Source organism: Oncorhynchus masou, chromosome 24, assembly GCF_036934945.1.
Source record: "Oncorhynchus masou masou isolate Uvic2021 chromosome 24, UVic_Omas_1.1, whole genome shotgun sequence".
Lineage (NCBI taxonomy): Eukaryota > Metazoa > Chordata > Actinopteri > Salmoniformes > Salmonidae > Oncorhynchus > Oncorhynchus masou.
Genome location: NC_088235.1, coordinates 54,080,781 through 54,106,955, shown reverse-complemented (window position 1 = coordinate 54,106,955; position 26,175 = coordinate 54,080,781). Strand labels below are relative to the sequence as shown.

General features: G+C 43.2%; 1 pseudogene; it reads right to left on the bottom strand.

Annotated features, from left to right (window-relative positions):
- The window catches only part of LOC135512332 (regulating synaptic membrane exocytosis protein 1-like), a 68,120-nt pseudogene extending 64,173 nt beyond the window's left edge, over positions 1 to 3,947 (bottom strand).
- Positions 3,948 to 26,175: the final 22,228 nt, after the last annotated feature.

Here is a 26,175-nt window from a genome sequence, read left to right as displayed (position 1 = left end):
AGGAGCACACTGCAATCTCACAGCCATCAGATACTTTTTTTCTGACTGTGACCTATCCATGAAAATATCTGCACATGCAGTACACACACACCCACACATATGCAAGGGCAGATAGTATGAATACAAATGCAGTGTGTAAATATTGATATGGCAGATTGAATTAAATCCCTGTGTGTGTGTGTGTGTGTGTGTGTGTGTGTGTGTGTGTGTGTGTGTGTGTGTGTGTGTGTGTGTGTGTGTGTGTGTGTGTGTGTGTGTGTGTGTGTGTGTGTGTGTGTGTGTGTGTGTGTGTGTGTGTGTGAGTGTGTGATCAGCACCAGTTTGGACACACCTACCCATTGACTATTTTCTACATTGCAGAATAATAGTGAAGACATCAAAGCTATGAAATAACACATATAGAATCATGTAGTAACCAAAAAAGTGTTTTAAACGAATCAAAATGTATTTTATATTTGAGATTCTTCAAAGGAGCCACCCTTTGCCTTGATGACAGCTTTGCACACGCTTGGCATTCTCTCAACCAGCTTCATGAGGTAGTCATCTGGAGTGCATTTTCATTAACAGGTTTGCCTTGTTAAAAGTTCATTTGTGAAATGTCTTTCCTTCTTAATGCGTTTGAGCCAATCAGATGTTTTGTGACAAGGAAGGGGTGGTATACAGAAGATAGCCCTATTTGGTAAAAGACCAAGTCCATATAATGGCATGAACAGCTCAAACAAGTAAAGAGAAATGACAGTCCATCACTACTTGAAGACATGAAGGTAAGTCAATACTGAACATTTAAAAAACCATCAAGCACTATGATGAAACTGGCTCTCATGGGGACCACCACAGGAAAGAAAGACCCAGAGTTACCTCTGCTGCATAGGATAAGTTCATTAGAGTTAACTGCACCTCAGATTGCAGCCACAAAAAATGCTTCACAGAGTTCAAGTAACTGACACATCTCAACATCAACTGTTCAGAGGAGAATGCATGAATCAGGCCTTTGTGTTGGAATTGCTGCAAAGAAACCACTACTAAAGGACACAAAAGAAGAAGAGACTTGCTTGGGCAAAGAAACACAAGGAGTGGATATTAGACTAGTGGAATTCTGTCCTTTGGTCTGATGAGTCCAAATGTAAGATTTTTGCTTCTAACCGCCATGTCTTTGTGAGACGCAGAGCAGGTGAACGGATGATCTCCGCATGTGTGGTTCCCACCGTGAAGCATGGAGGAGGAGGTGTGATGGTGTGGGGTGCTTTGCTGGTGACACTGTCAGTGATTTATTTGGAATTCAAGATATACTTAACCAGCAAGACTACCACAGCATTCTGTAGCGATACGCCATCCCATCTGGTTTGCGCTTAGTGGGACTATCATTTGTTTTCAACAGGACAATGACCCAAATCGCACCTCTAGGCTGTATAAGGGCTATATGACTACGGAGAGTGATGGAGTGCTGTATCAGATGACCTGACCTCCACAATCACCTGACCTCAACCCAATTGAGATGTTTGGGATGAGTTGGACCATAGAGAGAAGGACTAACAGCCAACAAGTGCTCAACATATGTGGGAACTCCTTCAAGACTGTTCCAGCTGAAACTGGTTGAGCGAATGCCAAGAGTGTGCAAAGCTGTCATCAAGGCAAAGGGTGGTACTTTGAAGAATCTCAAATGTAAAATATATTTTGATTTGTTTAAAACTTTTTTTGGTTACTACATGATTCCATATGTGGTATTTCATCGTTGTGATGTCTTCACTATTATTATACATTGTAGAAAATTGTAAAAAAAAATAAATAAGAAAACCCCTTGAATGAGTAGGTTTGTCCAAACTTTTGACTGGAACTGTATATGGGGTGTCATAGTCCTGTGTCTATGTTTCATCAGTGCTTCTCACATTAGTGGGTTTATCGAATAGTTTTACAGCATAGAATGCGCAGATTAGATGACATATCAGTTCAGCCCGCGTCTACTGTAATCTGATGTTGTGATTAGAGTGAATGATGCTATCAGATATAGGTGAGTTCTGTGAGTGGAAGACTTAAAAGGCTATTTTCCTCTCTAGAGTAGGGGCACACAGGCTACTGTAGCAATTGAGATCACACAGCAAACCACATGAGCATGCGAAGCATGCATGCGCGCACACACACACAAATGCTATAGTGTTATAGGGCCAATGCATAGCCTAAGATGAAAATGATGCATGATCACTTGTGCATTGGACACTTCCTTCTTTAGATGCAATAAATCGATCTGCAGTTTCAGTACAGGACCATCACTCTGCACAAGGAGCCTAAAATAGAACACAGACGTGAATAGCAGTGGAGTTCTCATAGGAGCCCGGTTATTCGTTCTCTATAAGACTATGCGATAGCAGTGACTTGTTTAACGTCATATCACCTCGCTGCAGTTTGACAGGCAATCTGTGGAGTAATATGCTACTCAGATAAGGTTACGTCTAAGTCACGATGACAAACCGTCGATGTTTTGTCGTGACAAATACAATAAACGTGCTCCTTCCACACCGACGCAAAGTCTGTGTGTGAAAATACTAAAATAGCACAGGCTGACTGTGATGATTTTCGCCCATCATCAACTATAATCAAACAGCACATAGGGCATGGACTAGGCTACATGCATTTACGCTAGCCTGTCTGTAGAGATGGGCTGTTGCAGCCTGATGCGAGAGTGCTGGCGCTGGCCTACATCGCTGTTATACTCAACCCACCGCATCGCCAAAGCAGCGACCTAACATGCAAACAGCTGTTGAGACACGGGACGGAAACACTCAGCTAGAGCAGATATGCATTGATTTTACAAGCAGAAATTAAGAGAATCTCGGTCGAATCACGTTGTGCAATCGCAGCCTGAAGTTAGCCTGTAGCCTGCGGACGCAGTGCTCGAGATACTGGGCTATAGGCTATATATAACCTATATAGCCAGAAATTTGTTCGGATATGACAGAACACATGATTGTATTGCCGGGAAGTGGGTGAGGTTGAGAAGAAATTAGTTAGGGCATCAGAAGACACTGGAGTGTGACGCTGCTGCGTGTCTCAGGGACGACACACCCCTCTCTCTCCCCCTTCTCTTTCTCTCCCTCCCTCTCTCACCCTGTTCGTCTCTTACACCTGTGACAGCGCTGACCCAACACATGCTTACTCAGAAACCTCTTCCTCCCTCTCTCTTTCACACACGCACACACACAGCGTGTTAGGGCATCTTAACTGTGTGACTAAATTATAGGCTCTAGATGGATGAGAGTGAGGGCGAAAATAGGCTACACTATATTTGCCGAGAGGAGCTGGGGCTATACATGCTGATACACACACACACACACACACACACACACACACACACACACACACACACACACACACACACACACACACACACACACACACACACACACACACACACACACACACACACACACACACACGTCAATAGCATTTTCCTTCAGGAAGGCAGATATTTGTATAGGTTTGGTGTCTATTGGTAGCCTAGCGGCCGATGAGCAGCAGTATGAGCACCATCTCTGCACTACATCTCCCCAACATCTCCAGAGCAGAAATAGCCCCAGTGTCTCTCTTACTTTAACATGGCCTCTTCCTTCTCCTCCTCCTCCTTCTGTCGAGCTAACACGGCCATGATTATCTTCCTCTCTTCCTCAGTCAGATGGCTAAGGTCCGGCTCAGGCATGGACACCGGCGCAACGGGTGGGCGCGTGCCGCCCCGAGGGCCCACCGAGGCGGACATCTTCTCCCCCCTTCCTCGGCGGCTCGGATTACGGACAGAAATCCCGCTGGCGGAGCCCACGTATCACGACATGGCCCACGGACGAAGCAAAGGCTTGGGCAAGTGATGCAAGGCTCTCATGGTGGCGGGCACCCACGGCTGTAGTGCTTCTTCGGTTCCTAGTCGCCTTTCCTCTGCCTCTCTCTCGCTCTTTTCTCTTCTCCCCCCCACCCCCCTCCCGCCCGCCTCTCCCCTCCACTTCCACTTCCAGTTACCGGGAACCCATCTCTGGTGGAGAATGATACTCGGTCACCTGGTTAAGGCTTAGCTTTCTTCACAGCGGAGAGATGTTACTCTGCCGCTGCCCAGGTTGATCCGCTGGCTGGGTGCCTTGTTTTCTAACGCAGCCGCGCTCTGCTGCTGATGCTGCCGCTGTCAGGGAGCTGTAGAACAGTCAATGGGACCGCAGCCCCTGAAACGAGCACACCTTCTCACGCCGGGAGCGCGCATTGTCATTTGAGAATGGGGGTTCACCGTACAAGGCGCTTGCACAATTTTCTCTCTCACTTCACCAATCGTAGTGTGCTAGTGACGCGCTTCCCATCCTCCCTTCCTCGTGTGCGTGTGTGTCAGTAGTGTTGTTGTATCTTGTCAGGGCCCCAGCTCAAAATACTCGCAACACAAATTTAGCATTGGTTGCCTACCCTACACTAAAACTTTGTATGAGCCTATTTCAGGACCATGGACAGGGCATTGGGCGGCCGGCGGCGAGACTCAAAACGAGAAGATGCCTCGTTTTTTTCATAAAACATTATTCCCTCTATCGTAATGAGACTTTGATTTGTATTTTAGTTTACAAATCAACTTAGCCTACATATCATACTATTGCATATTATTGTCAGTGAATTGCGCCCAACAAGAGTCGTAGCCTAACTGTTGGCTGCCTGTTTGAGGTACTCACATCAGAAGTCTTTCACTTTCAGTTTAGCTCGACGCTGATGTTTCAGAGTTAGGCTACATACAGTATTACTAGTGCTAGAGATTTGTGGAATTACTTTTGTGCCTTTAATATCAAGACACCTGTTTGAATTCGAGAACAACATTATTATTATTTCAAACAAAGATAATAATGATATTGAAAGCAGCAAAACAATAACCCAAAAGTATTGACAACAAAATAAATCATATTGCATGGAATTCATTTTGAATGGCAAGAGCAAATTAATGTTGTAAATCAATGCAATTTACAGATGGGTTATGTACAGGTGCAGTGATCTGTGAGTTGCTCTGACAGCTGGTGCTTAAAGTTAGTGAAGTAGATATGAGTCGCCAGCTTCAGTGATTTTTGCAATTCATTCCAGTCATTGGCATCAGAGAACTGGAAGGAAAGGCGGCCAAAAGAGGAATTGGCTTTGGGGGTGACCAGTGAAATATACCTGCTGGAGCGCATGCTACGGGTGGGTGATGCTATGGTGACCAGTGAGCTGAGATAAGGCGGGGCTATAGCTAGCAAAGACTTATAGATAACCTGGAGCCAGTGGGTTTGGCTATGAATATGAAGCGAGGGCCAGCCAATGAGAGCATACAGGTCAAAGTGGTGGGTAGTATATGGGGCTTTGGTGACCAAACGGATGGCACTGTGATAGACTGCATCCAATTTGCTGAGTAGAGTGTTGGAGGCTTTTTTGGAAATGACATCGTCAAAGTGAAGGATCGGTAGGATAGTCAGTTTTACGGGGGTATGTTTTGCAGCATGAGTGAAGGATGCTTTGTTGCAAAATAGGAAGCTGATTCTAGATTTAATTTTAGATTGGAGATGCTTAATGTGAGTCTGGAAGGAGAGTTTACAGTCTAACCAGACACCTAGGTATTTGTAGTTGTCCACATATTCTAAGTCAGAACCGTCCAGAGTAGTGATGCTAGACGCAAGTGCGGGCAGCGATCGGTTGAAGAGCATGCATTTAGTTTAACTTGCATTTAAGAGCAGTTGGAGGCCACGGAAGGAGAGTTGTATGGCATTGAAGCTCATCTGGAGGTTAGTTAACACAGTGTCCAAAGAAGGGCCAGAAGTTTACAGAATTACATCATGTGTTGGCATATTTTAGCTGTCACAGAATTATGCCATGGCTTAATGTTTTAATTCTGCCATGTGGGCCATATCTTAACTGTCAATCAAACTCTGCAAATGTTTAAACTAAAACTGAAGTTTGGGCATCCCTACCGAATGGTTACGGTTAGGGTTAAACTAAAATGTAGACATTAATTCCGAATTCTTAAGGTTAGGGTTAAGGTTTAGGAAAAGCTACAAAATTATAATAATGAGTGTCTAGCACTGAGATTGAACATGTGAACTTTAGAGACGGCCCTAAATGGTGTAGTTTTTCCACATTTCGCTAGGTCCAAACGTAATCTGGTACATGCAGAATCGCCACCTCCTGGCGTGTTACATAAGTGAATGGGCCGGATTTTCTTATTGTCAGTAAATTTAATTATGCGAGAAATGACGGTGGAAATCCCTTTACGCACAAGTATTGAAATAATGACCATCATATTGAAGTAAACTTTGAGTCGCGATTATACAGTATGTTGTGTGGTCCACCATGGATACCCATGGAGGACCACATGAATAGTTATTGTGCTGACGTTGCCAACAGAGTTCGTTTGGAACTCGGTAGTGAGTGTCGCAACCGAGGACAGATGATTTGTATCCTCAAACAATCCTTACAAGTTCCAGGCACTCTCAGCCGCCACAGTGTGAAAATCCATTGCGTAGTCTGCCACACTATGGGAGTCTTGGCGTAGCTGGAGCAGCTTACGAGCAGCCTCTCTCCCGGACAATGGTTAATCAAACACCTTCCATACTTCTGCCACGATTTCCTCTAGAATGAGGCAGATGGTGGACTGTTGCTCCCACACCGCCCTATCCCAGGCGAGTGCCTTTCCGGACATCAGAATTATGATGTACGCTGTCCTCGAGCGGTCCGAGGGGAACAAAGAAGGCTGCAACTCAAAAATGAGGGAGAACTGGGAGAGAAAAGCCTGGTTCTGGATTCTCCAGCGTAGCGCTCCAGAGGAGGTAAGCGGGGTTCTCAGGACACTGGGGTAGGCTGGGAGATTACGGGTGTGACCCACTGCCCAGTGGGGAATCCGCGGAATTGCTCCAGCAAAGAGTCAAACGCCTGGTAATGGCGTTCTGTCAGGGTATGGAGTCCCTCCATAAGACATTGCAGTAACTCCTCGTGTCATCCAATGGTGGCTCCTCGCAGGGAGACAGCATTGTGGAACTGTTCTGAGTCTGCTGGGTCGGTCATGGCCAGTTCGTGCTATCACATTTTAGGCCAGTTCATACTATCAAGATTTAGGCAAGACCCAGATGCAGACATTGTTGAAGTAACAAAAGTGTATTACTAGAACAGGGGGCAGGCAAAATGACAGGTCAAGGGCAGGCAGAGGTCAAAAATCCAGATCAGATTCCAAAAGGTACGGAACGGCAAGCAGTCTCAGGGTCAGGGCAGGCAGAGGTCAATAATACAGTGTGGTGGGGCAAGGTCCAGAACAGCAGTCAGGCTCAGGGTCAGGGCAGGCAGAATGTTCAAAACTGTGAAAACTAGAAAACAGGAACTATATAAATGATAGGCGCAAGGGGAAAAACACTGATAGGCTTGACGAACAAAACAGACAAACAGAGAACACAGATATAACAACACAGGGGATAATGAGGGGAGATGTGAGACACCTGGTGGGGGGAGGAGACAAGCACAAAGACAGGTGAAACTTATCAGGGTGTGACAGTCCCACTAAGCGTAAACCAGATGGGATGGTCTATTGTGCATTACGCTGTAGTAGCCATGCTGGTTAAGTCGGCCTTGAATTCTAAATAAATCACTGACAGTGTCACCAGCAAAGCACCCCCACACCATCAGACCTTCTCAACCATGCTTGAAGATGGGAACCACACATGCAGAGACCATCCGTTCACCTACTATGCGTCTCACAAAGACACGTTTGGAACCAAAAATCTCAAATTTGGACTCATTAGACCAAAGGACAGATTTCCACAAGTCTAATGTTCATACCTCGTGTTTCTTGGCACAAGCAAGTCTCTTCTTATTATTGGTGTCCTTTAAAAATGGTTTCTTTGCAACAATTCAACCATGAATGCCTGATTCACAAAGTATCCTCTGAACAGTTGATGTTGAGATGTGTCTGTCACTCTAATTTTGTGAGGCATTTATTTGGGCTGCAATCTGAGCTGCAGTTAACTTTAATGAACATATCCTCTGCAGCAGAGGTAACTGTGGGTCTTCCTTACTTGTGGCGGTCCTCATGAGAGCCAGTTTCATCATAGCGCTTGATGGTTTTTGCGACTGCACTTGAATAAACTTTCAAAGTTCTTGAAATTTTCTGGATTCATTGACCTTCATGTCTTAAAGTAGTGATGGACTGTCGTTTCTCTTTGCATATTTGTTAAGTGTTCAAAATATTTATAACGATATTAGCAATTTATTCCTCAGCATTTGATACATTATTGGCATTTTATTACATTATCAGTTGTTTCAAGGTGTCTAGAATAGAATGCACACGGCAAAAACAAATATAGACATTAAGGGCTCTGAATACTTTCCGAATGTACTATAGTTGTGCTGGCCATTGTTTTAAAAGCTGCTAGCTCGGATATAAATAATTATGAACTGTTACTCCAAACCGGGCTGACCAATAGAGACGCATCATCTACGCCACCCTCTAAACCCTGTCTACATGGAATGAATGTGCCAAAACTTTGCAAATACAAAAAAAAGGCACCGAATTTGGAAACTATAGAAATCCATTTATTAACTTTTTCCCCATTTGTTACGTTACAGCCTTATTCTAAAATATATATATTTTTATTCCCTCATCAATCGACACACAATATCCCATAATGACAAAGCAAAAATAGGCTTTTAGAAATCTTTACAATTTGCAATGCAACTACAAGCTTGGCACACCTTATTTGGGGAATTTCTCCCATTGTTATCTGCAGATACTCTCAAGCTCTGTCAGGTTGGATGGGGAGCGTCACTCCACTGCTATTTTCAGGTCTCTTCAGAGATGTTAGATTGGGTTCAAGTCTGGGCTCTGGCAGGGCCACTGAAGGACGTTCAAAGACATGTCCCGAAGCCACTCCTGCATTGTCTTGGCTGTGTGCTTAGGGTAATTGTCCTGTTGGAAGGTGAACCTTCACCCCAGTCTGAGGTCCCTGCTGCTGAAAAAACATGTTCACAGCATGATGCTGCCACCACCATGCTTTACTGTAGAGATGGTGGCAGGATTTATTTATTTAATCTTGTTTCTCATAGTCTGAGAGTCCTTTAGGTGCCTTTTGGCTAACTCCAAGTGGGATGTCATGTGTATTTATACTGAAGAGTGTCAGCAGAGATGAGATGGTTGTCCTTCTGGAAGGTTATTCCATCTCCACAGAGAAACTCTGGAGCTCTGTCAGAGTGACCTTCGGGTTCTTGGTCAACTCCCTGACTAAGGCCCTTCTCCCCCTACTGCTCAGTTTGGCACGGCGGCCAGCTCGAGGAAGAGTCTTGGTGGTTCCAACCTTCTTCCATTTAAGAAAATGGAGGCCACTCTTGGGGACATTCAATGCTGCAGAAATGTTTTGGTACCATTTCCCAGATCTGTGCCTTAACACAATCCTGTCTCTGAGTTCTACTGACAATTCCAGGGATGATCAATGGCAACAGAATGCACATTAACTCAATGTTGAATCTCATAGCAAAGGGTCAGAATACTTATGCAAATACGGTTGTCAAAAAATTGTCATATTCGCAAGTCCTCAACTGGCAGCTTCATTAAATAGTACCTGCAAAACACCAATCTTAACAACAAACAGTGAAGAGGCGACTCCTGGATACTGGCCTTCTAGGCAGAGGTGCAAAGAAAATGCCATATCTCAGACTGGCCAATAAAAAGAAAAGATTAAGATGGGCAAAAGAACACAGACACTGGACAGAGGAACACGCCTCTTCACTGTTGATGTTGAGACTGGTGTTTTGAGGGTACTATTTAATGAAGCTGCCAGTTGAGGACTAGTGAGATGTCTGTTTCTCAAACTAGACACTCTAATGTACTTGTCCTCTTGCTTAGTTGTGCACCTGTGCCTCCCACTCCTCTTTCTATTCTGGTTAGGGTCTGTTTGCTCTGTTGCGTGAAGGAGTAGTACACAGCATTGTACCAGATCTTCAGTATTTTGGCAATTTCCCGCATGGAATTTCCTTAACTTCTCAGAACAAGAATAGGCTGACAAGTTTCAGAAGAAAGTGCTTTGTTTCTGGCCGTTTTGATAATGTAATTGAACCCACAAATGCTGATGCTCCAGATACTCAACTAGTCTAAAGAAGGCCAGTTTTATTACTTCTTTAATCAGAACAACAGTTGTCAGCTGTGCTAACATAATTGCAAAAGGGTGTTCTAATAATCAATTAGCCTTTTAAAATTATCAACTTGGATTAGCTAAAACAACATGCCATTGGAACACAGGAGTGATGGTTGCTGATAGTGGGCCTCTGTACGCCTATGTAGATGTGCCATAAAAAAAATCTAACATTTCCAGCTACAATATTCATTAACAATGTCTACATTGTATTTCTGATCAATTTGATGTTATTTTAATGGACAAAAAATGTTTTCTTTAAAAAACAAGGAAATTTCAAAGTGACCCCAAACTTTTGAATGGTAGTGTATATATAAATCAAATCAAATCAAATGTTATTTGTCACATACACATGGTTAGCAGATGTTAATGCGAGTGTAGCAAAATGCTTGTGCTTCTAGTTCCGACAATGCAGTAATAACCAACAAGTAATCTAACTAACAATTCAAAACTACTACCTTATACACACAAGTGTAAGGGGATAAAGCATATGTACATAAAGATATATGAATGAGTGATGGTACAGAGCGGCATAGGCAAGATACAGTAGATGGTATCGAGTACAGTATATACATATGAGATGAGTATGTAAACAAAGTGGCATAGTTAAAGTGGCTAGTGATACATGTATTACATAAAGATGCAGTAGATGATATAGAGTACAGTATATATGTATACATATGAGATGAATAATGTAGGGTATGTAAACATTATATTAGGTAGCATTGTTTAAAGTGGCTAGTGATATATTTTACATCATTTCCCATCAATTCCCATTATTAAAGTGGCTGGAGTTGAGTCAGTGTGTTGGCAGCAGCCACTCAATGTTAGTGGTGGCTGTTTAACAGTCTGATGGCCTTGAGATAGAAGCTGTTTTTCAGTCTCTCGGTCCCAGCTTTGATGCACCTGTATAGGGCAGCCGTCTCTAAGGTGCAGGGTGGTAGCTGGCTAGTAACAGTGACTAATGTTCAGGGTAAGGTACTGGGCAGAGGCCGGCTAGTGGTGACTATTTAACAGTCTGATGGCCTGGAGATTATTTTTCAGTCTCTCGGTCCCAGCTATGATGCACCTGTTCTGTCCCCGCCTTCTAGATGGTAGCAGGGTGAACAGACCTTGGCTCGGGTGGCTGAGGTCCTTGATGATCTTCTTGGACTTCCTGTGACACCGGGTCCTGTAGATCAGGGGTTCCCAAACTATTTCACTCATGCCCCCCTTCCAGCATTGGGGAATATCCCACACCTCCTCTGCCCCTTATTTACTGCAATTCTTCACATCTTGTCATTGGGTGCACCAAAAATGTTGCAGTTTTAAAGCTCATTTTCTTGCAATTCTATAAATGGTGTCATGTGTACAGAAGGGCAAAAAAGTATTTAGTCAGCCACCAATTGTGCAAGTTCGCCCACTTAAAAAGATGAGCAAGGCCTGTAATTTTCATCTTAGGTACACTTCAACTATGACAGATAAAATGAGAAAAAAAATACTGAAAATCACATTGTATGATTTGTAATGAATTTATTTACCAATTATGGTGGAAAATAAGTATTTGGTCAATAACAAAAGATTATCTCAATACTTTGTTATATACCCTTTGTTGGCAATGACAGAGGTCAAACATTTTCTGTAAGTCTTCACAAGGTTTTCACACACTGTTGCTGGTATTTTAGCCCATTCCTCCATGCAGATCTACTCTAGAGCAGTGATGTTTTGGGGCTGTTGCTGGGCAACACAGACTATCAACTCCCTCCAAAGATTTTCTATGGGGTTGAGATCTGGAGGCTGGCTAGGCCACTCCAGGACCTTGAAATGCTTCAAGGTATGGTGTTCTTTGGATGCAACTCAGCATTCTTTGTCCTCCAAACACGACGAGTTGAGTTTTTACCAAAAAGTTATATTTTGGTTTCATCTGACCATATGACATTCTCAATCTTCTTCTGGATCATTCAAATGCTCTCTAGCAAACTTCAGACGGGCCTGGACATGTACTGGCTTAAGCAGGAGGACACGTCTGGCACTGCAGGATTTGAGTCCCTGGCGGCGTAGTGTGTTACTAATGGTAGGCGTTGTTACTTTGGTCCCAGCTCTCTGCAGGTCATTTACTAGGTCCCTCCATGTGGTTCTGGGATTTTTGCTCACCGATCTTGTGATAATTTTGACCCCACGGGGTGAGATCTTGCGTGGAGCCCCAGATCGAGGGAGATTATCAGTGGTCTTGTATGTCTTCCATTTCCTAATAATTATTCCCGCAGTTGATTTCTTCAAACCAAGCCGCTTACCTATTGCAGATTCTGTCACGCCCTGGCCATAGTTTACTTTGTATGTTTCTATGTTTTGATTGGTCAGGGTGTGATCTGAGTGGGCAATCTATGTTGGATGGCCTTGTTTGTCTATTTCTGTGTTTGGCCTGATATGGTTCTCAATCAGGGGCAGGTGTTAGTCATTGTCTCTGATTGGGAACCATATTTAGGTAGCCTGGGTTTCACTGTGTGTTTGTGGGTGATTGTTCCTGTCTCTGTGTTTTGCACCAGATAGGGCTGTTTCGGTTTTCGTACGTTTGTTATTTTGTTAGTTTATCGTGTATAGTTTCCCTATTAAATAAAATGAATCACAACTACGCTGCATTTTGGTCCGCTCCTCCTTCCCACAACGAAAGTCGTGACAGATTCAGTCTTCCCAGCCTGGTGCAGGTCTACAATTTTGTTTCTGGTGTTCTTTGACAGCTCTTTGGTCTTGGCCATAGTGGAGTTTGGAGTGTGACTGTTTGAGGTTGTGGACAGGTGTATTTTATACTGATAACAAGTTCAAACAGGTGCCATTAATACAGGTAACGAGTGGAGGACAGAGGAGCCTCTTAAAGAATAACTTACAGGTATGTGAGAGCCAGAAATCTTGCTTGTTAGTAGATGACCAAATACTTATTTTCCACCATAATTTGCAAATAAATTCATTAAAAATCCTACAATGTGATTTTCTGGATTTTTTTCCCCTCATTTTGTCTGTCATAGTTGAAGTGTACCTATGATGAAAATGACAGGCCTCATCTTTTTAAGTGGGAGAACTTGCACAATTGGTGGATGACTAAATACTGTTTTGCCCCACTGTATGTGTATTTGTGGGATATTTGAGAAAAGGGTGCACTCCCCAAAATGTGGGAACCACTGCTGTGGATGTCCTGAAGAGAAATGTGGGAAATTAAGGTTTGGAATGTTAACCAGGAGGGTCTAGCGTCATTGTGTTCTTGTGCTCTTGACCCAAATACCAATATCAAAAGGTGATTAACACGAGATGCAAAGACACAATGGAAAGCTGGTTTGTCATTAGATGAAGTGCTAACAGACAGTGCTAACAGTTATTGGCATTTGTCTAGATTAGAGATCTGCTTGCCTTTCATTCTGCCCATTCCATTCGCCCCAATGCATATACACTGTGATTCATTGAGAAGCCAACTGCTTCAACGACACAATGTAAACAATGATGGACTGGCATACTTCTTAATGACCTAGATGAACCTAATGCTGATGAGCTAGCTGCGCCTTAGCTTTACACATTTAAATCAGTCCAAGACCAGCCTTGACATGTGCCAAAAATGGCATTAGGTCAATTTCTTGGCCTGACAAATAAAATATTTTGAATCTAGGACTGGTGTTTTGGACGGAAAGTCACAGAAATCTGTGTTCTGTTTTTTGGTGATTGTGTGAAAATTGTATTTGCATCCTCATAAAATATGACTAAATTGACTAAATTCATGGATCATTCAGCCCATCTCTCCAAATTGTCAATTGTGAGAAAATGCAAGTGTTTATTACTTGGCCTCCCATCTTATTTAAAGTATCTATCAGCAGTAAAAACAATAACAAAGCATCCCCCCTTGTTTAGGTAAAAAGCTGAGGGATGTGGCTGGAGAAATGTACTACTATCAAATTCATAGACAGAGGTATGGATGCAAGTACTGACCATCCATGATATCACAATAGTAGTTTTGACCATGTTTTTAGACTGTTCAAGTTTTTTTGCATTTACTTTGTTTACAAACATTGGAGTAAAACAAGCTTCTATTGTGGGTTCTGATGGGGTATGACAGTGGAACTAAGCTCATGAGGCATTTATAAGTTAAATTTAAACGATAAGAGCGATTTCACGTGAGCATGGACGGAACATATTTCTGGTATCTCAGAATTCTATCACAAACCATTTTTGAGGCGAACATGATGAAAGTGTACATTTTAGGCCCTTTTTAGACTTAAACATGCATCATGTAAGGCCCTACAATCCATGAACCGTGTAAAATGTAGATTTGTGTTTTAAGGTTATTCATTTGGAGAAGGTGTCACCACACCCAGTAATGGTGAGGAATCAAGTTTGGTGTGACAGGAAGTATCAAAACAACAAACATGCATTTAGAACATGGGCATGCCAATGATTAAAATGGCTCTTCTGGTGGGGGAATAGATCAAAGAGGTAAAACACTTCAAGAGCTGAGGGCAAACTCAGCTCTTGGTTCAGTCTACTCTGCTGGACCCAGAGTTAGGAACCTGGCTACACTGCTTCATTGCTGCTGTATTGTCCCCTACTCTGCTGCCGGATACGAAAGTAAAGAGTCTTGCAATCAAGATGTTTTTGCTGTCCTTCATTTTCTTACAACCGTATATGTTTGGAACAAAATACTCTACAAGTACCCCACTTTTCTAGAGTGGGCTCTCTTACTAATTTTGAAGTTATGATCAATTTTATGACCCCCACCAACCACACCACCACAGAGATTGGGAAAATGAATGGAAAGGGAGCTCCCTCTACTGGTGACTTGCTGAATGTACAATCCTAAAGGAGTGCTGTGATTGGTTAATGACCCATAATGACAGTTTATATGAAGTGACCAAAGATATTTAAAAAAAAACATTTAAAGTGTTGGTCCCATTTTTCATGAGCTGAAATTAAAGGTTCAAGAAATGTTCCATACGTGCACAAAATCGTATTTCTCTCAAATGTTGTGCACAAATGTGTTTATATCCCTTTAGTGAATATTTATCCTTTGCCAAGATAATCCATACACCTGACAGGTGTGGCATATCAAGACGCTTATGAAAAAGCATGATCACTAAACAGGTGCACCTTATGCTGGGGACAATAAAAGGCCACTCTAAAAAGTGCAGTTTTCTCACACATCACAATGCCTCAGATGTCTCAAGATTTAAGGGAGCATGTAATTGGCATGCTGACTGCAGGAATGTCCAGCAGAGCTGTTGCCAGAGAATTTAATGTTAATTTCTCTACCATAAGCCGCCTCCAACATTGTTTTATAGAATTTGGCAGTGCATCAAACTGGCCTCATAACCCCAGACCACATGTAACCACGCCAGCCCAGGACCTCCACATCTGACTTCTTCACCTGTGGGATCGTACGAGGATCGGGGGTGAGCTCAGGAGTATTTCTGTCTGTAATAAAGCCCTTTTGTGAGGAAAAACTGGGTGGGCCTATGCCCTCCCAAGCACACCCATGGCTGTGCCCCTGCCCAGTCATGTGAAATGCATACACTAGGGCCTAATGAATTTATTTCAATTGACTGATTTCCTTCTGTGAACTATAACTCAGGGAAATCTTTGAAATTGTTGCATGTGTCACACCCTGATCTGTTTCGCCTGTCTTTGTGATTGTCTCCACCCCCCTTCAGGTGTCGCCCATCTTCCCCATCATCCCCTGTGTATTAATACCTGTGTTCTTTGTTTGTCTGTTGCCAGTTCGTCTTGTTTGTCAAGCCAACCAGCATTTTTTGTCTCAGCTCCTGCTTTCCCCAATCTCTCTTTTCTCATCTTCCTAGTTATTGACCCTTGCCTGTTCTGACCCGGTACCCACCCACCTGACCACTCTGTCTGCAACTGACCGTGAGCCTGCCTGCCTACCGCCCTGTACCTTTGCCCCATCCTCTGCCTGACCTGACCCTGAGCCTGCCTGCCGTCCTGTACCTTTGCCCCTGTTGCTGTAATAACCATTGTTACTTCACCACCGTCTGCATCTGGGTCTTACCTTGATACCTGATAGAACGAACTGGCCATGACTGACCCAGCAGACCCGCGCAAACTGCACAAACGCCATCTCCACCCAGTGAGCCACCATCGGTATGCACAAGGAATTGCTTCGTGGCCTTGTGGAGGGGGTCCAAACATTGGCTGAATGCCATGACCGGGCATTGGACGGGTTGTCACGGGTTGTCTGCGAGCGTGCCTACCATAGTGGTAACCCCACAGCTCCTCAGCGACTCACCTGCTAGCAGCGCCGTCTCATCGGTCACTCCACCTTCTCGGGAGCCCCACTTACCTCCTCCAGAACTCTTCAATGGAGAGCCGAGCACCTGTCAGGCGTTCCTAACTCAGTGTGCCCTCGTCTTCGAGCTTCAGCCCCCCTCCTTCCCCTCGGATCACTCCAAGATAGCCTACCTCATCATGCTGATGTCCAAGAGGGCTCTCACCTGAGCTACTGCCGTGTGGGAACAACAGCCGGCTCTAGTATGGAGGGGTTCATTGGAGAAGTGAGGAAGGTCTTTGATGCCCCATTCTCAGGGCGATAAGCTTTGGCAGGACTCCCGCAGTGTAGCTGATTATGTGGTTGATTTCCGCACTTTGGCAGCGCAGAGTGCTTGGAATCAAGCGGCAGTCAAGGACGAGCTTGCATTCTAGGAGTTACTTACAGAGCTCGATTTCCTCATCGCTTTGACCATCCGTATCGATTGGGCGATTACGGGAACGAAGGAGGGGGAGGAATTTGGATTTCAAAGTCTGGGGCGGCAGGGTAGTCTAGTGTTTAGAGCATTGGACTAGTAACTGAAAGGTTACAAGTTCAAATCCCCGAGCTGACAAGGTACAAATCTGTTGTTCTGCCCCTGAACAGGCAGTTAACCCGCTGTCATTGAAAATAAGAATTTGTTCTTGACTGACTTGCCAATTTAAATAAAGGAAAACATTTTTACAAATACATGACCATGCTTCAGTATAATACAATATGATAAAAAACAAGATATACATTTACATTTACATTTAAGTCATTTAGCAGACGCCCTTATCCAGAGCGACTTACAAATTATATAGATTTATCAATAATGGTTGTTAATGTCGAAAAGGTTTCTGCCGGTCTTGCATGGCATTTTCTATTCAAAACTTTGGAAGCCTTCAACATTCCAGCTGAAATATTACACTTAATAATAATATGATATAATAAGCAAAATATACACATTATATGAGGACATTGCTTTAAAAAGGGGTACAAGACAGGGATTTCCTCTCTCCCCACCTCCTGTTTCCACTGGCAATTGAACCACTTGCAGAAATAATTAGACAGGACCCAAGTTGGATGGGGAGCGTCGCTGCACAGCTATTTTTGAAGCCACTCCTGCGTTGTCTTGGCTGTGTGCTTAGGGTCGTTGTCCTGTTGAAAGGTGGACCTTCGCTCCAGTCTGAGGTCCTGAGTGCTCTGGAGGAGGATTTCGTCAAGGATCTCTCTGTACTTTGTTCCGTTCATCTTTGTCTCGATCCTGACTTGTCTCCCAGTCCCTGTTTCTGAAAAACATCCTCACAGCATGATGTTGCCACCTCCATGCTTCATCGTAGGGATAGAGCCAGGTTTCTTCCAGACTTGACACTTGGTTTTCAGTCAAAGAGTTCGTTTCATCAGACCACAGACATGTTTCTCATGGTCTGAGTGTACTTTCGGTGCCTTTTTGGCATACTCCAAGTGGGCTGTCAAGGGCCTTGCACTTCCGTTTGGCCACTATACCATAAAGGCCTGATTTGTGGAGTGCTGCATAGATGGTTGTCCTTCTGGAAGGTTCTTCCATCTCCACAGAGGAACTCTGGAGCTCTGTCAGAGTGACCATCGGGTACTTGATCACCTCCCTGACCAAAGCCATTCTCCCCCAATTGCTCAGTTTGGCTGGACGGACAGCTCTAGAAATGCAGCCATAGAGATAGAAGTTTAGAAGTGGATGGGCACATTAGAAGTGCCCATCCAAGAAGGCTCAAGATCGTTGGTCACAGAAATGAAATGATGTCAAATGATGTTATATCTACAGTAGCTTTGATTGGACTGAACATGTCAACATCATACTGTACTTTCAAAATCTTAGCTAGCAGTCATCATCATCATGAATCAAGTCTACAATCTTCTGGTAAATCTTGTTTAATCCTTGTCATATGAAGAGAAATAATGAAGAGAAAGTATAGATAAAACATATCGGTACTCACCGGCCATTGGACATAAACATTACACAACAAGTTGAAATCACAAATTCAACTATGATTGGTTTGGAAGGAATCAGTGGCTAACTGCAAGCATTGCAAAGCAATCACTAGCATGCTACTCAGTGGAGAGGGTGTTGGGTCCCAATTCTGGGTTGAAGGGTCTCTTTTCAAAGCGTTTTTGTTTTTGTTTGACCCACCAAGATTTACATGCTAACATCACCACTGTGCATAAGTGATTTCGCTGTAACTTGTAATGATTGAAAATTAAACATGTGTATGTTTCTTATTTGGGCCTAGACAATGCTTCCTTGCAACACATGGTAGCATTTTAAAAGCCACATAAGCTACACATTGTTGTTCCAAGAAATGATCATTACAGTAATAATAACAATAATTATTAGTGTTATTTCTGTTGACAGTGGTTTTCTCGGATAACCTCTGAAAAATAGGCAAATTGCAAAGGACTTTTATTTTGATATGGTGAATACTATATTTTCTCGTGACGTCACTACTGTGGAGCGCTGAAATTAATATTAACATTAGAACAGGTTCTTAGCAAAAGTATAAACGCATACCATCTCATTGTGTATGCAAATGTATATCAACGTTGAGTACTGTCATTCTGTACACACATTCATATGAGTGTACATAGGTCAATTTATTTGCGCTGCATGAATGCGTTCCGTCGTGTCTGAGCACGTCCAAATTCATTCGTTTTGGATCGGGAAGCATTGGCACTATGTGGAGTATTGATGTACACCAGTGGTCACCACCGGGTCGTGAGGGGTGGGTATAATTTGTGGAACGTTCCAACAGGAATCTGTTCCAAAAACGTAAAGTACAAGGTTGCCAACAAACAACGCATACAAAGTAGCATGATCAATTCACCGAGCTAATTAAGTTAGCTGCCGAATAAGCATCAACTCACCACGTAGCTTATTCTTAATGTGTGTCCATAGGCGACCAGAGTGAGGACAGATATTTTTAGGAATGAAAGTGGTGAGTGAAAAACTTAATGATATATCCCAATAGCCCACCCTGCCCGATATCTTATTCTGCAGCTATACACCTTGTATGTGTTGTTTGTTGGCAACCTTGTTATTTACGTAGTTTTTGGAACAGATTCATGTTGGAACGTTCCACAAAGTATACCCACCAGTCGTGATGAGCTACAGGGGGTGAAGGCTTTTGTTCCTGCCCAACTCTAACACAACCGAATGGTTTGAATCAGGTGTTTTGGTGCTGACTGTAGTTCAAGTATCCAGAATGTCCTTATTGTTATTAGACACTGGGCAAATCAGGACACCTCTATTTCAAGATGATTTAAATATCAATATGGGCATTCTCAGGAGTCCATGTGTAACACAAACCTTGAGTATAACCACTTTATTTCGCTGTAACCGTGTCTCACCACTTCTCTCTCCGCCTCTCTGGCAGACATGTTGCCTGTGTTGGTCTATGGGGAGCGGAGCACAACCCTAAGGGGCGTGCAGAGTTGTCGTCTGCGTGGGTCTGGGCTGCAGTTAGGAGGGGCTACGCTGAACTCCGGGGGCAGCGCCATGGACGCCGTGGTGGAGGGGTCACTCTGTTGGAGAATGACCACCACTACAACTCAGGTAAACACACACCCATGACTAGGGCCTGGAGTCTTTTCTAGCCAGGTCACATGGCCAGAAAAAAACACACCAGATAAGGGTCAGATAAGGTAATGGCTCCATTAATTAATCTATATAGTTGTATTGACTTGGTGCATGGTTACATGGTAATAGATACACAATAATAACATATGGAATTACCAAATACGTATCAATTTACCTTATATTTTTTGGTAAATACCAGTAGAAACAGTACCATAAAATAAAGTGCTACCAGATTTAACTGGCTATAGTTTCCATCCAATTGGCTACATAACTTCATGCAAATATTATATCATACGGGTGATATTACATGATATACAGGTATGTTAATTACATTTTAATTGAAGTGTGTGTTTGTGTGTGGGGAAGATGGGCATGGAAGGGGCGGTGGATGCGGAAGGGAACATAGCCTGTGCCATCTTCACTGGCATGCTGAACAAGATGGAGGGCAGGCTGGGGGACACAGCCTGTATCGGTGAGTCAGCTGATGTTTTGTCACGAGGTTAAACAGATTAAGAGATGTGTAGAGGAAGTAGGAGAGAGAAAGAGAGGAGTAGCGGGAGAAGAGATAAAGATGGAGGGAAAATAACTAGGGAGAGAGAGACCTGCAGCTTTAACAGTGATCCAGAAAGCGATGTAGTGGTTGGAGCTGAGTGGCTTGGTGAACCCTGAACCCCTGGGACGTGGAGGAATGTGTGCTGGTGTGGAGCCACTCACTACCTGCTGGATTAATGTTTCACCATGGAGAATTTTACAGCCAGCAGTCTGAACAACACACACTGCTGCCTCACACTCCTAGACTGCTTCATAAAGTTACAGGCATACAGTACATACACAGCATACTCACACAAACACCCACACTCAAATGCAAAACACATGCACATACGTGTACACACATACACAGAACGGGCTAAAACATCTATTACTTCAAATGCATTTAATTTAAAATGTGGTTAGTGGAGTCACATGTTGAGAAATTTCTGTCAAGGAACATTCCTCGTGTTAATTAGTGATGTTGGTAAATCAATACACTCAGGTCAACAACCAATGATCAGCTACCCAATTCACTAAAATATCCCCATTATCTGACATGGTATTCAGAAATGAATCACTGTCAACAGTTTCATAGATCACTAGTAAAAAATAAAGGAGTGTGTGGGCAAGCTAGAAACCGCTATATACTGTATTGAATGTCTGAACCAGGCAGATATAAATATATGGATGGAGATAGAAGAGTAATTTGTAATACAAGTTTGTCCCCACAAGCCAACGCATTCCATACACAACTGTGTGAGCTGAGTGAAGGCATACAAAGGGTAAATAGGCCAGTAAATATACAGATATGCATATAGGCCTTGATCACGACTCTAAGTTCCATTACATTACACATAAGTCATTGAACGAAGGAATCTTCTGTAAGGGGGAGTTTTGAGAAGAGCCCCGGCTCTCGGTCTGAACATTAACACACATCGCTTGAGGTACGGGTTTGGAAGCATAAGGACCTTATCTTTCATATCAGCGAGAAATATATATATATATATTTTTTTTAATCAAAAGGTTAAAATCGATACACACTTTTATAGGGTTAGTGTTCCCACAGCGGACATATCTCCTTGTTACAGCGCGTGTTTACGGAAGACGGAGGGACCACCTGTGCAAATGAGCTATCTAGGTTGCTGGGGAACACCTGTCAGTAACAGAAGAAGGCAGCCAGAAACATTTTGTCACTTTAAAATAATGTTGGCTGCAACTGTGATAAAGCAGGTTAAAACGGTGTACAGTGAGTGTATATTTAGCGTTTGAGAAATGAATTTGGTGTAATATGTAGGTAAAGGACTTTGTGTTTCCAGAACCGTACATCAATTGATTATCAATTCATGTTTAGATGGGAGTATTTGGCTGCCAGAGCCAGTCTACCACTGATAATAACATACAGTTGAAGTTGGAAGTTTACATACACTTAGGTTGGAGTCATTAAAACTCGTTTTTCAACCACTCCACAAATTTCCTGTTATCAAACTATAGTTTTGGCAAGTTGGATAGGACATCTACTTTGTGCATGACACAAATAATTTTCCCAACAATTATTTACAGACAGATTATTTCACTTATAATTCACTGTATCACAAATCCAGTGGGTTAGAAGTTTAAATACACTAAGTTGACTGTGCCTTTAAACAGCTTGGAAAATTCCATTAAATTATGACATGGCTTTAGAAGCTTCTGATAGGCTAATTGACATATTTTGAGTCAAATGGATGTGTACCTGTGGATGTATTTCAAGGCCTACCTTCAAACTCAGTGCCTCTTTGCTTGACATCATGGATAAATCAAAAGAAATAAGCCAAGACCTCAGAAAAAAAATTGTAGACCTCCACAAGTCTGGTTCATCCTTGGGAGCAATTTCCAAATGCCTGAAGGTACCATGTTCATCTGTACAAACAATAGTACGCAAGTATAAACACCATGGGACCACACAGTCATCATACCGCTCAGGAAGGAAAAGCGTTCTGTCTCCTAGAGATGAATGAACTTTGGTGCAAAAAGTGCAAATCAATCCCAGAATAACAGCAAAGGACCTTGTGAAGATACTCAAGGAAACAGGTACAAAAGTATCTATATCCACAGTAAAACGAGTCCTATATCGACATAACCTGAAAGGCCGCCTCGCAAGGAAGTCACTACTCTAAAACCGCCAAAAGAAGTCAGACAACAGTTTGCAACTGCACATGAGGACAAGATTGTACTTTTTGGAGAAATACCCCCTGGTCTGATTAAACAAAAATAGAACTGCTTGGCCATAATGACCATTGTTATGTTTGCAGGAAAAGGGGGAGGCTTGCAAGCTGAAGAACATCATCCTAACAGTGAAGCACGGGGTGGCAGCATCATGTTGTGGGGTTGCTTTGCTGAAAAAGGGACTGGTGCACTTGACAAAATAGATGGCATCATGAGGTAGGAAAATGTTGTGGATATATTGAGGCAACATCTCAAGACATCGGTCAGGAAGTTAAAGCTTCGTCGCAAATGGGTCTTCCAAATGGACAATGACCCCAAGCATACTTCCAAATTTGTGGCAAAATGGCTTAAGAACAGCAAAGTCAAGATATTGGAGTGGCCATCAAAAAGCCCTGACCTCAATCCTATATAAAATGTGTGGGCAGAACTGAAAAAGTGTGTGTGAGCAAGGAGGCCTACAAACCTGACTCAGTTACACCAGCTCTGTCAGGAGGAATAGGCCAAAATTCACCCAATTTATTGTGGAAAGCTTGTGGAAGGCTACCCAAATTATAATTGAGTGTATGTAAACTTCGGACCCATTGGGAATGTAATGAAAGAAATAAAAGCTGAAATAAATCATTCTCTCTACTATTATTCTGACATTTCACATTCTTAAAATAAGTGGTGATCCTAACTGACCTAAAACAGGGGATTTTTACTTGGATTAAATGTCAGGAATTGTAAAAAAAAAAAAAAAAAAAAAAAAAAAAAAAAGATTAAAAAAAGATGAGTTTAAATGTATTTGGCTAAGGTGTATGAAAACCTCTGACTTCAACTGTATAAGATCCTTGGACCTTAAGGACTAAAGGTAGGCTCCTTAAGAGTACATCTTGAGCTGTCTCGACATGCACATGCATAGGCTGACTGACTAATATCTGGACCAGGCAAAGATTACAATAGATTGACCACTGTCTGCAAATTGATGCAGGTTCTTATTCTTATTATTCTTAAGCTTACCCAATAAAAATTCACTAAATCACCTGTTTGTGTAACGGCGTTCTTTTGTTGTTGAAGGAGAGTCGGACCGAAATGCAGCGTGTAAGTTACTCATGTTTATTTAAAGAAGACAAAACGAACGAACTAACACGAATAACTAAATAAATACAAAAAAAACAACAAACAGAACAAAACCTAATACAGCCTGACTGGTGCAAACAACACAGAGACAGGAACAATCACCCACGAAATGCAAAGCGAAAAACAGGCTACCTAAATACGGTTCCCAATCAGCGACAACGAGAAGCACCTGACTCTGATTGAGAACCGCCTCAGGCAGCCAACCTAATTAACACACACACACACCCCTAACCAGCTACAATCCCAACAACTACAAAACCCCAATATGAAAATACAATACAAAATAACCCCATGTCACACCCTGGTCTGACTAACTAATAAACTAAAACACACAATACTAAGACCAAGGCGTGACAGTTTGGCACGTCATTGCACACGTTAGACTACAGATCACAAAATATATTGAGACAAATTACAGACAGTAGCCTACAAGTAGCAAAATAGAACTCAATTGATTGAACATGAGATGTATTTCACTATGATTTAATAAATAGGCCTATAACCTAATGGCTGCCCAACCCTCTTTCTGGAGATCTACTGTCCTGTAGGTTTTCAGTCCAACCCTAATTTAGCATATCTGATTCAGCTAGTTAAGGTCTTGTTGAGCAGCTAATTAGTAGTATCAGGTATGTTAAATTAAGGTTGGACTGAAAACCCACAGGACGGTACATCTCCAGGAAGAGGGTTGGACTGAAGACCCACAGGACGGTACATCTCCAGGAAGAGGGTTGGACTGAAGACCCACAGGACAGTACATCTCCAGGAAGAGGGTTGGGCTGAAGACCCACAGGACAGTACATCTCCAGGAAGAGGGTTGGGCTGAAGACCCACAGGACAGTACATCTCCAGGAAGAGGGTTGGGCTGAAGACCCACAGGACAGTACATCTCCAGGAAGAGGGTTGGACTGAAGACCCACAGGACAGTACATCTCCAGGAAGAGGGTTGGGCTGAAGACCCACAGGACAGTACATCTCCAGGAAGAGGGTTGGGCTGAAGACCCACAGGACAGTACATCTCCAGGAAGAGGGTTGGGCTGAAGACCCACAGGACGGTACATCTCCAGGAAGAGGGTTGGGCTGAAGACCCACAGGACAGTACATCTCCAGGAAGAGGGTTGGACAGAAGACCCACAGGACGGTACATCTCCAGGAAGAGGGTTGGGCTGAAGACCCACAGGACGGTACATCTCCAGGAAGAGGGTTGGGCTGAAGACCTACAGGACGGTACATCTCCAGGAAGAGGGTTGGGCTGAAGACCTACAGGACAGTACATCTCCAGGAAGAGGGTTGGGCTGAAGACCCACAGGACAGTACATCTCCAGGAAGAGGGTTGGGCTGAAGACCCACAGGACAGTACATCTCCAGGAAGAGGGTTGGGCTGAAGACCCACAGGACAGTACATCTCCAGGAAGAGGGTTGGACTGAAGACCCACAGGACGGTACATCTCCAGGAAGAGGGTTGGGCTGAAGACCTACAGGACGGTACATCTCCAGGAAGAGGGTTGGGCTGAAGACCCACAGGACAGTACATCTCCAGGAAGAGGGTTGGGCTGAAGACCTACAGGATGGTACATCTCCAGGAAGAGGGTTGGGCAGTCCTGGCTTACTGTTTATGTTTAAATGCGATCATCTTGGTTTTCATTTTAAGCATATTTTTATACATCACTTGCAAAGACATTTGCAATTTATCAGAGACGGATACATGATGTGATTCTATGTTTAGTGTACATCTTTGCGCGATACGGTTGAAAATATCCTCAAATTAAAGCTGACAGTCTGCACTTGAACCTCAGTCATTGTATAATTTCAAATCCAAAGTGATGGAGTACAGCGCCAAAAACAACAACAATTGTGTCACTGTCCCAATACTTTTATCCTTTTTCTTTCGTAGAAGGGCGTGTGTGTGTGTGTGTGTGTGTGTGTGTGTGTGTGTGTGTGTGTGTGTGTGTGTGTGTGTGTGTGTGTGTGTGTGTGTGTGTGTGTGTGTGTGTGTGTGTGTGTGTGTGTGTGCCAGGATGTGGGGGTTATGCTGATAACAAGGTGGGAGCAGTGTCCCCCACAGGATATGGAGAAGCCATCATGAAGGTCACACATCCAAACTCATGGCTAAACTCATCCTGTTCCACATGGTAACTAGGTAACTATCTCCCTCACACACAAACACACAGTGTCACGCAGACACACATATGATTTATGACAGAGTGATAAACTGAAGCCAGTAATGTTGCATTGGGCTAAACATCCATTCCTTCATTTGTCCATTTATACTTTCATCCATGCACAAATTCATCCATCGCTCTCCGCGG